This window comes from Sander lucioperca, chromosome 2 (assembly GCF_008315115.2).
Source record: "Sander lucioperca isolate FBNREF2018 chromosome 2, SLUC_FBN_1.2, whole genome shotgun sequence".
NCBI lineage: Eukaryota > Metazoa > Chordata > Actinopteri > Perciformes > Percidae > Sander > Sander lucioperca.
In genome coordinates, this window is record NC_050174.1 from 16,184,929 (window position 1) to 16,197,203 (window position 12,275).

The 12,275-nt window shown below is 40.0% G+C and overlaps 1 protein-coding gene across 11 annotated transcripts in view; it reads right to left on the reverse strand.

The window, feature by feature from the left end:
• mef2cb (myocyte enhancer factor 2cb) overlaps positions 1–11,932 on the reverse strand; it is a 75,330-nt gene extending 63,398 nt beyond the window's left edge. For 3 of the 11 annotated variants that reach the window (XM_035994161.1, XM_035994156.1, XM_035994167.1), the window contains exon 1: positions 678–942. The gene's annotated coding sequence lies outside the window, so the exon portion shown is untranslated. Of the gene's footprint in view, positions 1–677; positions 946–3,053; positions 3,186–9,448; positions 9,537–11,677 lie in introns of those variants that run through there. The other 8 variants (XM_035994169.1, XM_035994154.1, XM_035994141.1 and 5 more) reach the window with 5 other exon arrangements.
• Between the last annotated feature and the right edge of the window lie 343 nt (positions 11,933–12,275).

Here is a 12,275-nt window from a genome sequence, read left to right on the forward strand (position 1 = left end):
AGGTTATTCTGATTTAATGTGTAATAACAGGATAATTGTGATCATTAGTGCACCTCAGTGTAGTGCGTTTAAGCCACTGGTAAATAATTACATATTCACAAAGTAAGGCCATCTTATGTGTAGTGAGCTTCCCTGCTTTCTGCGCTAATTACCGAAATTTAAAAACTTCTGAAGATTGCATCTATTTTTATTTATTTTCCATTGTCTTTCTTTTTTTATGTTTCTTATCCTATCATTTTGTAAAATTGTATACAGCACTAGCATACATTTTAAACTAGCAATGTAACTTGTCATGTGTCATCCCAAAACGCAGAACAGAAGAACATACTGTATTATGTTCTAGTAAGGAGGGCAGCGTATTCAGTGGCAGTGGCTTTGGGGCTGTGCGCCTGCATGTGGACATGAGAAAGGTTGACACAACTGTGACACTACCTAAAACACGAGACAGACATCGGCTCTCCTAATAGACCGTAATGCCAGCCTGTAATTATACGACATAGTTGTCACCGGCATAAGTCGATCAGGGTCACAACAAATCAATAGACGCAGTTACTGTACTTTGTTGAGGAGGAAGCGCGCATCTAAATAGACCCTCAAGTTTCCCTCCGGAAGAGTAAAAATACAAATGCAATGTGTCTGGTGGATGTTTTGCGAGTGAGTGTGAGCGCGGCACTTACTTTATATCGCATGAAATCTTGTCCGGGTGAAGTGAAAGATACAACAAGCGGTCCGCCGGTTGTTTGGTCCGGCCGATTGACAGTCTGAAGGTTGGAGCTGCTGCTTGATGGGGACGGACTTGGCCAAGACGCACTTAAAATCCAGGAGCGCAACTAAGCTGAGGACGTCGCCGGGAGGGGGGAAAAAGTAACCTACAGTACGTGGTAGGAGTCTCTATAATGTCAGAGACAACTACACTCTCTCTCTCTCTCTCTCTCTCTCTCTCTCTCTCTCTCTCTCTCTCTCTCTCTCTCTCTCTCTCTCTCTCTCTCTCTCTCTCTCTCTCTCTCTCTCGCTCTCTCTCTCTCCCTGATCGGACAGTGTCGGCTCAGGAGGCGCCAAGGACGCTTCGCCTGGTCTGTGTGCGAGGTGCCGGTGAGCGGAGAGGGACCCGGTGGAGCGGCGATGTTGGAGGTGGTGCTGTTCGTCTATACTGCTGGACTGTGAGCGTGATGGTGATGTTGAGAGCCTCTTTCTGTTCCTTCCCACAATCCTGACCGAGTCTTTCCCCAAACCCTCTCCTCTCCCAGTGCGAGGAGAAATAATCGATTTTTTTTTCCTCTTTTTTTTTGTGACTCCTGAAAGGGGGCGGGCTCACATTTCCCAACTCTACTTTAATGAAAGAGGCACGGCTCTTAATGCTTTATTATCGCGTCAGCCCCGATAGAGTGGACGCACAATTAACTGCTCAGAGAGGACCACTAGAGGAAGATGATGGGGAATGTGTGTTTAACTAATGAACCAACGGAGAGTACGTTAAGCATCTTTAGCCGACATTAGACAGCTAAATCCAGCGGCCAAAGTTTATGTTTTTGTTGTGCCCTGTTGTTTTATGCATGCCACATCAGAAAAAGACAGAAAAGGCAAATCGGTCCACTCAGGAAATGGAAGAAAGAACATGAAACAGTATGACTCTTATTTGAAGCAAAATTTGATTTTTGAATGATATGCTTTTTGCAATAAAACGTAGATTCAACTCATATATCTTGTTCAGTAACCCCCAAATAATAATATCAATTATTCAGTGCTCAACAGAGTTCTTCCATGTCTGTGCAACATGAACATTGCCTCCTATTTGAATCACTACAAACTTTCCACCTCCTGCACGCTGCCGATCATTCTCCAGAAAACAGCTATCTCCTTCAGATAAGCCCTGACACAGAGAGTAAGCATGGGGGAATTACCAAGCCTTTATCCATCCAACCAAATGATTTCAAAACATCCACTCTATTAGTGTGAAGATAACAATTAGAACCGCAAGTTTGTCACTTCAGATAAGACACAGACAGCCAGTCTGTACAGAGATGTATCCCAGATAGGCCTTGTAATACGGTGGTTCTATTATACTCACATTATATGGGTGCTGTATCAGTTTAAAGAATGGTTGTCTTGAATGGAGCCTGTTATACTCTAGTACACCATCAGGTCTCTCTCTTCTGTTTTCATTAATCCAGCCTCAGAAAATATAGATCATGGGTTTTGATTAACATGGGTGTTTGAAGTCTGTTAGCAATTGTTTTGAATGGTCAAAGACTGTCTTACATACAGTTGATCATCTTTACAATTTCCACACTAAAAACATAAAAGGACGATGTCGCCTCTTAAATTCTTCATGTCAAGTTGAAAACAGCTTGCCACTTTTGTTGATTTTAAAACTTATCCTGACCTTTATTGTATTGGCGGTGAAGCATCATCCATTTTTTACTGAAAATGTTAGTCTAGGCTAGTCTTCATGAACTTTTTTGTTTTAAATGCAGACAGACAGCGAAGCATTTCCCTTATGAGCTTATAGCTTTGCAGTACATGCCTGTCACCACAGACTGCGTGAAGTGTAAGTGGACACCAAGCAGCATCCTAATCTTTCCCTTCCTTTGAAGTTCACCTGTGAAGCATAAGCCATGTATGCAGCCAGTCAGTTAGTCAGTCAGTCAGTTAGTCAGTCAGTGTAGGAAATGGCAGGACATTAAATCAGTTAATAAATAAATCAAGCTGGCTAATCTGCTTGACGGGCGGACATTACAGCCTGTAACTGAAGCCGCTGGTGTCTGATGACTCGGAATACCACCTTCACATCACCTGACCCTTTAATCTTTAATAGCGTTTCCTCTGGCCCCGAGACCTCCACAATAATCAATATGGTGCAGTCTGTTACACAGTGGGTTCATAAATGCAACATGGCACATATCAATGGCATCGCATATCAGCATGTATGAAACATACAGATTTGACACCCTTAATAGACAATTTCCTCCATTCAGACATCTTACGTGCTACAATTGCATTAAATATGTCACTGACATGTGGACACCTATTGGTGCCTGGATGATCGTACATACCACGTTCAATGTTCCTTCGTCAGCCGTCTTGCGCGCCCTCAGTCTTATAGCTTTCTCTGTGCAGCTTGTCAGCGATTCATCGGAGAAGTCCTTTCAGTGTTCACAATGCTTGAGGTTGTTTTTGGTTGGCACCTGGGAGGAGAAGTAACATAGGGAAGCGTGAGGAGAAGAAGAGAGAGTGAACCTGCAAGTAAAATGGTAATCGTTTGCATGCACCTTGCACATAGTAAGCAGGATTCATGTTAAGATCTCTGTGTGTGTTTGTGTGTGTGTGTGTGTGTGTGTGTGTGTGTGTGTGTGTGTGTGTGTTTAATGTCCATATGAAGTGCAGAGAAAAAAATGAGGATAGGTGGATTGAATATATTTGAATGGTTGAAAATCATTAAACGAGGCAAACACTGGCTCATGCATATTCATAAATGACTTGTCTGACTTGTCTACAGGGATAAAGTTATAGTAAAGGCATACTTACAGCCTTATTCTATGCTCACACATTTAATGCAAAGTAGGGAAGACCTACTGTATATTTTTTCTCTTGAGACTACCAAGTGGGGGTCTATGGCTAAATCTGAATATGATAGAAACAACTCAATGCATTACAGCCAGATTACTGTTACATTGCCGTTCAGAGTGTCACATTATGCCTTTCACAGCTGTTACATTTAGAGAAATGTACACAATAAGTATCAGCAATACTTATTGTGTACCTAACTTGAGCCAAATTATTTTCTCCTTAATTAAAACGAGTGTGTGTGTGTGTGTGTGTGTGTGTGTGTGTGTGTGTGTGTGTGTGTGTGTGTGTGTGTGTGTGTGTGTGTGTGTGTTCAAGTGGGGAGTGATAGTCTCATCAAAGCCTGATGGAGAAAATCAACAGTTTGCCAAAACAATTATGTAATTTCAAATATGTCACAGTGTATACACACACTTTAGGCTTTTGGGTAAATGCAATTTGGTGAGGTTTGGCATCAGCTGTGCATAAAAAGAGAAGAGGGGAAACTGCGACTTCATGTTAAGTCAAACACATAAGTGTGGTTTGCAGATATTGATCTTGCTTGGATTGTTTCTTAAGCCTCTGCTGGCAGTCACTTCACAGCGTGTGTCTCACACACACACACACACACACACACACACACACACACACACACACACACACACGCAAAACAGCTCGCCTGAAAATGTATGTTTTTTGTAATGGAGGGAGAAAGAAAGGAATGCCTCACTCAAGCAAAAGATAAACACTAACACATTTCCAGGGCAAACAGGAACAGCCCGGGCTCAGTGCAATCTGTTGTCGATCACGCTCACGTGAAAACACAATCTGCCTGTCACAGTAGATGATGTTGTCAAGCACTCTGCCTCACTGCTCCTGAGAATTAGCCAGCGATTACAGAAGCACTACGAGACACATGGAGTACTTGTTGTATGTCAGATATGTCTGAGGGTGCTTCAAGCTTTATTTGGTATTTACTGCTTTCAGTCATTCTTCCTGTGTTCACTCCCTAATGAATTTGAGAGACATTTCCTGTTTTGACACTAGATTGATAGAATATGATATGACGACCAAACTTCACAAGGATTACAGAAAGACCTGCAGGCCAATTTAACTCACAGACTCAGCTGTGGATCCATAGATCTTGCACATGTGTGTGTGCGTGTGTGTGTGTGTTTGTGTGCGTGTACTGATATGGTCGTTTGAGGAGCAGTCCCAATAGCAATATTTTTAGACTGAAATCTTAATACATCATGCTGATATTTAATTGGGATCTTAAGAAAAAAATACATTCATTAGGCTATTATTATTATTTTTAACAGGATGGAAGAGCCTCTGAAAAGGCATTTTCATGTACCATTAAATTCTGCTACACATATTTTGAATACTGGGAAATCATTTAGAAAAAGTTACAAATAACAATAAATGAATTTATAAAATGTCATATCAGCACTATATGAGACCTACTGGTCTTTATCCATATGTTTAAAGGCCAGTATCAGCCTGATAAATCATGTTATTGTGTCATCTGCAGGGGTTAGTGTTATGTGTGTTTGAGTGCATAATGTAGTGTATGTAATACTCTCCATGAATGTTTCATTGTTTATAGTTCATATAATTTATAGAACACATTTAAACCGCACTATCTTATATTCATTCTTTGTTCACAGATGATATCCAGGACTGGATCAGCCTGAACATCTGGATTCTATTCTCAGGGAAAACATACCTACTTTAAAAGTAAGCTCACACTTTGTAGGAGAGATGTGAGACATTTCTCTGCCGATCTGCGCTTTGTCTTTGTGTAAGTCATCCAAAGCGTTATATTACACATGATTCGGAGCTCCTTATTAATAAGGTTTATAATGAAACTCAGAGGGCAATATCATCAGTAATTACAGTTGCAGGAAGTGCACCACTGTACAGTATAATTAGGGGAGCAAAGATGAGAAAAGAACTTTTAATTAACTGAAATCATATGTTCTCATATTACAAAATATATAAAACAAAGAAATTCAGAATTGTGGGAAGTATTTATTTGTACACTCAAATGAGCTTTTGCAATATAAAGGTGACATTCCCTTTCCTAAATTTGAATCGCAGCCAATATTACCTTGGTAAAAGAAAGCAGCTAAGCAGTATGTTCAACTGTTTTTTGACTCAAGACCATGTATATTAGCGACTTGTGGTACTAACCTTGCAAAATGCTTTATATATACAGTAAATAACATATTTTTTGATATGTTACATGTAAGTTACCTTGGGAATTTTCAAGTCTTGTACATGAATAACAGCATATCAACTACGGTCATTTCATTTCATCTATTTGACTTTAAAAAACTGAAGAAATCACTCTACAATAAACAGATTCTTGACTTGGACATTAAATGATCCCACATATCTCATAAACATAAAGCCACCTCAGTAATTTTAACTGTTACAGCTTTGGTCAGCTCTAATTCTCGTAATTTCCTAAGTAAGAAAAAAAGGAAAGAAAAAAAAGTTATGTGTACTTGTCATTAGCTGCTGTGTTCTATAATGGTATGTTTCATTTTTCAGTGAAACCATGCAGAGACTTATTTTCAATAACATGTTTTTTTTCTATGTGGTTTAGCTATTAACAGTGTATGTCCAGCAGTAAATTCACTGTACCATTTCATATATTTCCTTGTCCTTACAGTTCAGTATCCCAACAGCACCCTGTTGGATCAAACCATACAGAACAGATTTGAATGCAATAATAACAAAGTCAGAAGGCCTCTGAAACTGTAATGGCCACATAACGACCCCTTACCAAGCAGTGCCAAATGAGAGACAGCGCTGGTGATTTGCATGTGTCGTGTTTAACCAACAGTATTCTGTCTGTACACCTTTTATGCATTATGGATGAGGCACAAGCTGAACAACAAGCTCTCCTTTTGTTCTGCCTGATGCTCCAGTTACATCATAAGAAAAGCCCCATGGTCCTGTGACTGCACTGACTGGCTGAGACACAGTGCCGCCGGCCGAGCTGTTGATCAGACCTGTTGCTTCTTCACTTTGTTATACTATCATGTATATGTGCATGTAGAAACGGACACACACACTCTTGCTTACAGTAGTTCCTGCTAAGAAAATTCACACGATCTTTGTGCTGGATTTATAAAACTTTCAAATTGAACAACCAGACTATCCCGTCTCTTGAATTTAATGAAGGATAATGATTTATTTCCAATAAGACAAACATCCAAATAACATGTTGATATTTAATAGAAAAAGCAGCTGTTGGCTACATGTATTATTTGATTATTCAGGCGTGATATCTGCAGATTAATTAACTTGATTAAACTGGCAAAACGGCTTAATGATTTTACAATCATAATGCTTTAATATCATGTATGTCATAATAATGTATACGTGACAGGTGCCATCATTGTGCCACCTGCTACATATGAAAAGCACATTATGCCTGTAGAGGTGCATTCAGGCACTGCTGTGTAATTAAATGTGCCGCCTGCAGGGGAGCTCTGCATCCTTCTCAGCACAGAATAGACTGGTTTACTACATGGGTTAACTGGAGGTATCTCCATGCAAAGTTTAACCAGTAACCAGTTTTTTTTTTTTTTTTAACCATGCATTATTTTTAATTTGATGGATATCGTAATAACATTTTCATTTAGAGGAATCATCTTAACATTTAAGCAGAAATTTTATTTTTAAATAAATTAAATATCAGTAACCATTATTCCCTTTTTCAATTTACTTCCTTTTTTATTCTAATTCCTAACACTGGCACTCTTCTCTTCCCTCCTCATCTTCCTGTGTCTTCTCTATGCTCCAGCAAGTGTAATTGCTGGACCTTCTGTCTGTATATCAGGGGCTCAAAGTTCTCTTTGTCTGCACTAGATTGCTTCATGCGAGGAAAAAAAAAAAAACTCACTTTCTGCTAATGATTTTTCCTCCTTTTCAATGGTTGGAAAGTAATTCGGTATGAACTGCTCCAACAGTTATTTCATTGTTCTCTCTGCCCTTTCTCTAATTGTGCCTATAAAGGGGTGATGCCAATGTTAGATTTTTTTTTCCGTCTCTATCCAAGGGGTGCCCACCGGTGTTTCCTGAAGTGGGGCAAAAGCTTTGTCTGAAAAATTATTAGTGTTAAATATGCATAAATGGAATATATCCCAATTTCCATGATCAACATGTGATAGTTTAAAGGTGCTGTAGGTAGGATTGTGAAGATCCAGGACTTAGCCAAAATTTTTTAACATTGACAACTTCTCAGTCCCTCCCCCCTTTCTGCTAAAGCCCAAAATGGTCTCCTAAGCCCCTCCTCCCACAAGGGAGAATGAATGTGTGTGCATGAGCAGTGATTTACACGCAGTTAGACACCCCCCCTGGCCCTGATTGGTGCATCTGAACAGAGAGCTGTGGATTTTTGCAAATCACACTACAGGCTGTAGGTGGTGTCAGAGGAGCCAGGTTTTTTTTTAAATTACCTGCTTCATGTAGTTCTACTCGAACATAGGGTCAGTTTCAGCAAATATGACAGAAAGTTAGTTTTATAAGGCTTACCTACTGCACCTTTAAATGATGTGATTTAAGAACTGTTATACCACGATGTAAACTTAAATTTTTCATTTTTTTAAATTCAAGTTTGCCTCACTTATTCCTCAGCAGAAACATTTTCAGGATTGCTTTTTCGTTTATTGTTTCCCTTTACCTGACCTGTAGGTTTGGAAGCAAAGGCAGATTTAGCGTGGCGTTATGTTGCAAGTGACTTTGACACGAGAGACCGCTGTTTGTTTCCTATTTCCTATAACTGTCAACACTGGTTTCCTTTAACCATGACCGCGATAGTTCCTTAAACTTAAGCAATTGTTCTTTTTATATTTCAAACCACCATGTTTTCCTAACCTTAACTAAGTATGTTTCGTGACTAAACCTAACCAAATCGTAACTGTTTTGGCTGATCAGAAAACAGTCATATGAATATAGTTTATAATGTGCTTTTAGAAAGGCACTCAAAAATTGTTACCTGATCAGAAAATGCTATTATGGGTTGTTTTGGAAGGGAATTACAGTATATTTGGTAGTTTAGTTGGGAGTTTATAGAGTGTATCATCCGTCATTTTACTTGTAAGTCATTTTCTATAGCTGTAGTAAACATTGCTTGTTTTTAAATAGATGTTTTTCACATCATTTTTTTCAGCTGATGGAAAAAAAGTCATCAAACAAATGAATCATATCAATAGTACTGTAACTGCCACTTGTTTTATGCACTGCCAGGAAACTCCATTCTCTGCGAAGGTATGGGGAAGAAAATGGGATTTCAGACTAATAGATTTAAGCTGTGTATGGGTTTAGAGTAAAGAACTGTGTAGGTGATCTTTTGATCACTATTTTACTGATAATGTGTTACACTGACAGGGGCCAAACCCGTATGCTGTATATAACGCTGTTTCCGTTTCCTATAGTAACCACTATACAGCAGAAGTCCCTCCTACAGCTGGTGCCCTCAACCAATTCCCCTGACAATTAAAGATCACTCAGCATGGCTATGCAACTTCTCCCACACTCTCAACAAGCAGCTGATAGCATCTCACTGTGAAGAAAAGCAAGTGGTGCGGAATATAATGTGTGTCTAAATGAGGGCTTCCCAGCTCTGATGTGTGATAGCGAGGCCTAGCGACCATCGGCGCAGGCCCGTGTTACAGTGTGGAGCTCGGCAGACGAGCAGCAGCGTCTAAAGCTTTTTGTGCCTCCAGGATCACCCCAGACTCATTCTTATTCAGACATGATCAGAGGGGAGGCAGGCAACTGAGATTAGCTGCAGATCAAAGGAACTGCCTCGCGCCAGCACTCGTGTTTTGTAGATTTAGGCAGCCCCGGCGCACAGGCGTTGTATAGTGGCGGCAGAGCGTCATACTGTTTTCTGGCCTCAACAGTTCTCAGGGGGGTAGATGGAAAGAGAGTTTTCATACAGCAGGCTGGACTGCTGCTGGAAATCTTCCAAACTTAAATAACACAGACAATAGAAGAGAATGAAAAGGAAAAATCAGAGCAAAATTACTATGCCATTACTGTAAGTCATTACAGTGGAACAAACTTGTACTTTCATGCCATCGCAATTGAAACCATATGTGTAATAGGTCTTGGTTCAGTGATAATTTGTTTTTAAAATGAAATGCACTTTCTAGAGTAACATACTTAGGTAATTTAAGAGCATATGGATCAGTAGTGCCCACCAAATAACCATGGAAACAAACTACTACTACCCTAACTACTGCTATGCTTTCTGTCAGCAGCTGCAATTACTTCTATGTTGTATCGTAACTGTCCTATTCATTTACACAAAAACACCAGTTGAAACCTCAAAAAGCATATTTGCATTGAACAACTAAAAACTAAACAAGCAGAAAGATGCAGTGACCACAAATCTCTTTATCTTTGACACATTTCTGCAAGTTACACCTTTTGTATTAGGTAACATTGAAACTCTGACTATTCCTAACTGAAAAATTAAATTAGAAAATTAGATTCTCTTCATATTCACATTTCATTACAAGTGAAGATGAACAAACATCACCCTACGTTTTGTACTGCACAAAGAACAGCAACAATGGAACTAATAGCAGAGTGTGAAGGTGTAGTGACAGGATGAGGAGAGTTTCAAAGGCAGAGAGGCAACAGCATAAGAGAACTCGCCACCCTACAGAGAAAGAAAACAACGCGTTTCCTCAACGCCGCTGACCATCAAAGCTGTGGAATTCAGGGGCAGAAAAGCTAATAAGGTAGGACTGAGCGGTTCCTGTAAACTGGGTCAAAGTTTCTCAGGTCCTGCCTCTTTGGGTTAATAGCAAGACGACTCCCTCCCCAGGTATGAAATAAGGGACATAAGTACATGTCTACATGTCTACTTATATCTCTATATTTCTTTCAAATCTGTTCATTTCCTTTTAGCTTGTTACAGTTTTGTTTGCTCGGAAAGGGTGGAAATAGACTGTTTTCATTTTCATTAGTGTTAATTGTAAATGTGATAGCAGATTGTACAATAAAGATATGGGATGCAAAACTAAAATCAGAACTAAAATGTACTCGAAATACGAGGATATCGAATTCAGGAATAATATTACTTCCCCTCTTATTTTATCCAAAAGCTAGAGTTGAATCAAATGTTGAAGGGAAATGTCCAACGGAGTCATTCACCACTCATTAAAATTAAACAAAGCCTTTGCTTTAGTTCGAAATTCCATTTGGTTGTTTTGGGACAAGTGCCCTAAAGTAGACATTTTCTAATGTCTCCATTTGGTTAGGAATAAATCCCTCTCTGTTCATTTAATAGGACAAAAGTTTTCTCCTTTGTTTCAAAAGTTTGCCCAACATGTCTTACTTAAACAAAGAACTGCGTGACACATATTGCTACTGAAGTGTGCGTTTGCCACTTAGGTAGCTACCTTGAGGGAACGAGTCATTTCTAAAGCAAACAGCATGTTAAGGCCATGCGCTTTTCTCTCGCTGATAATTCCAGATTGTGCAATGAGATGTTCTAAGCAATTACCCTTTAAAGTACCAGTAACCTAAACTGACTGTGAAGAATTAGAAGCAGAGAAACAACACAATATACTGCTCCACTTTAGTGACTTAAAACCATTTAGCTGGCCTTAGAGAAATAAAAATGTAGACTTTTAAAAGTTAAACACATGGTTCCAGGAGCCTCGATAAGCTTTTCCCCAAGTGCTCCACAGAGGTGATTGGCAACAGCTGGGACCTGACTCCTCCTATAGCAGTGTTAGGGCTTCTCTGGTGTCTTTCTACTTTGTCAAGAGCAGGAAAAACACCAATTAAGTGTATCTTCTGGCCTTGTTCATATTTATATAGTCTTTTCTGTATTGAGCTACATGACAAAGACATCATTCACTAAATCCAGCAAGACTATAATGAAACAATTAGGCAACAGCACTTCAAAATAAATGTCGGAACAGTTCAAATTGAGCAGCTTAAATATCAAAAATCATGGCTTAATCTGTTAAACATGTCATGACCCACTGTACAGAGTATGGTTTAAAATCCTGACAGAGACAGGTTTTCCACCGACAGAATGAGATCCAGAGGAGAGGGGAAAAAGGAAGGGAATAGGTGTACTGTGAAAACTCACCCGTGCCGTTTCTCTGCTTCCCCAGGAAGTTACACCCCTCAGAACCAGCTAGGGACCAGCTCAATTAAACATTTCAAAAGTTAAAAAAAGAAAGGAAAACAATGGAGATAGTTGAGCAAAAAAAAACTAAAAATACAAACAAATTGCCTAAAACAAATGTCCCGCATGTGATAAAGCCAGACCAGCTGGCTTTGAATAGAAACCCCCGATTTGGGTTGCGTTTGCCCCCGATCTCTGTCTAAACTGAAACCAGGTCTGGTTCTTTCCAACCACCCCCCACCACCCCTACCCCACTGTCCCAGCTGAATCCACCTGCTCCCATCACTCTTGGGTAAATTTAGCCTTCTGAGGGATCAGTGACACCCCCCACTCCCCTTTCAAGCGTGCGCGCACAGACACACACACACACACACACACACACACACACACCAGACCTTTGTCAGCACTGGCATATATGCCCAGGATTAGTGCCCCCCGAAGAATGCCGCCATATTCACAGTGGCAAAAAAAGACCCCCCCCTCCCCTTTTTCCCTCTTTCCCCCCTTCTCACATCCACAGTTCAAAACTGTACTGACGACTTTCTTCTTTTGAAACAGA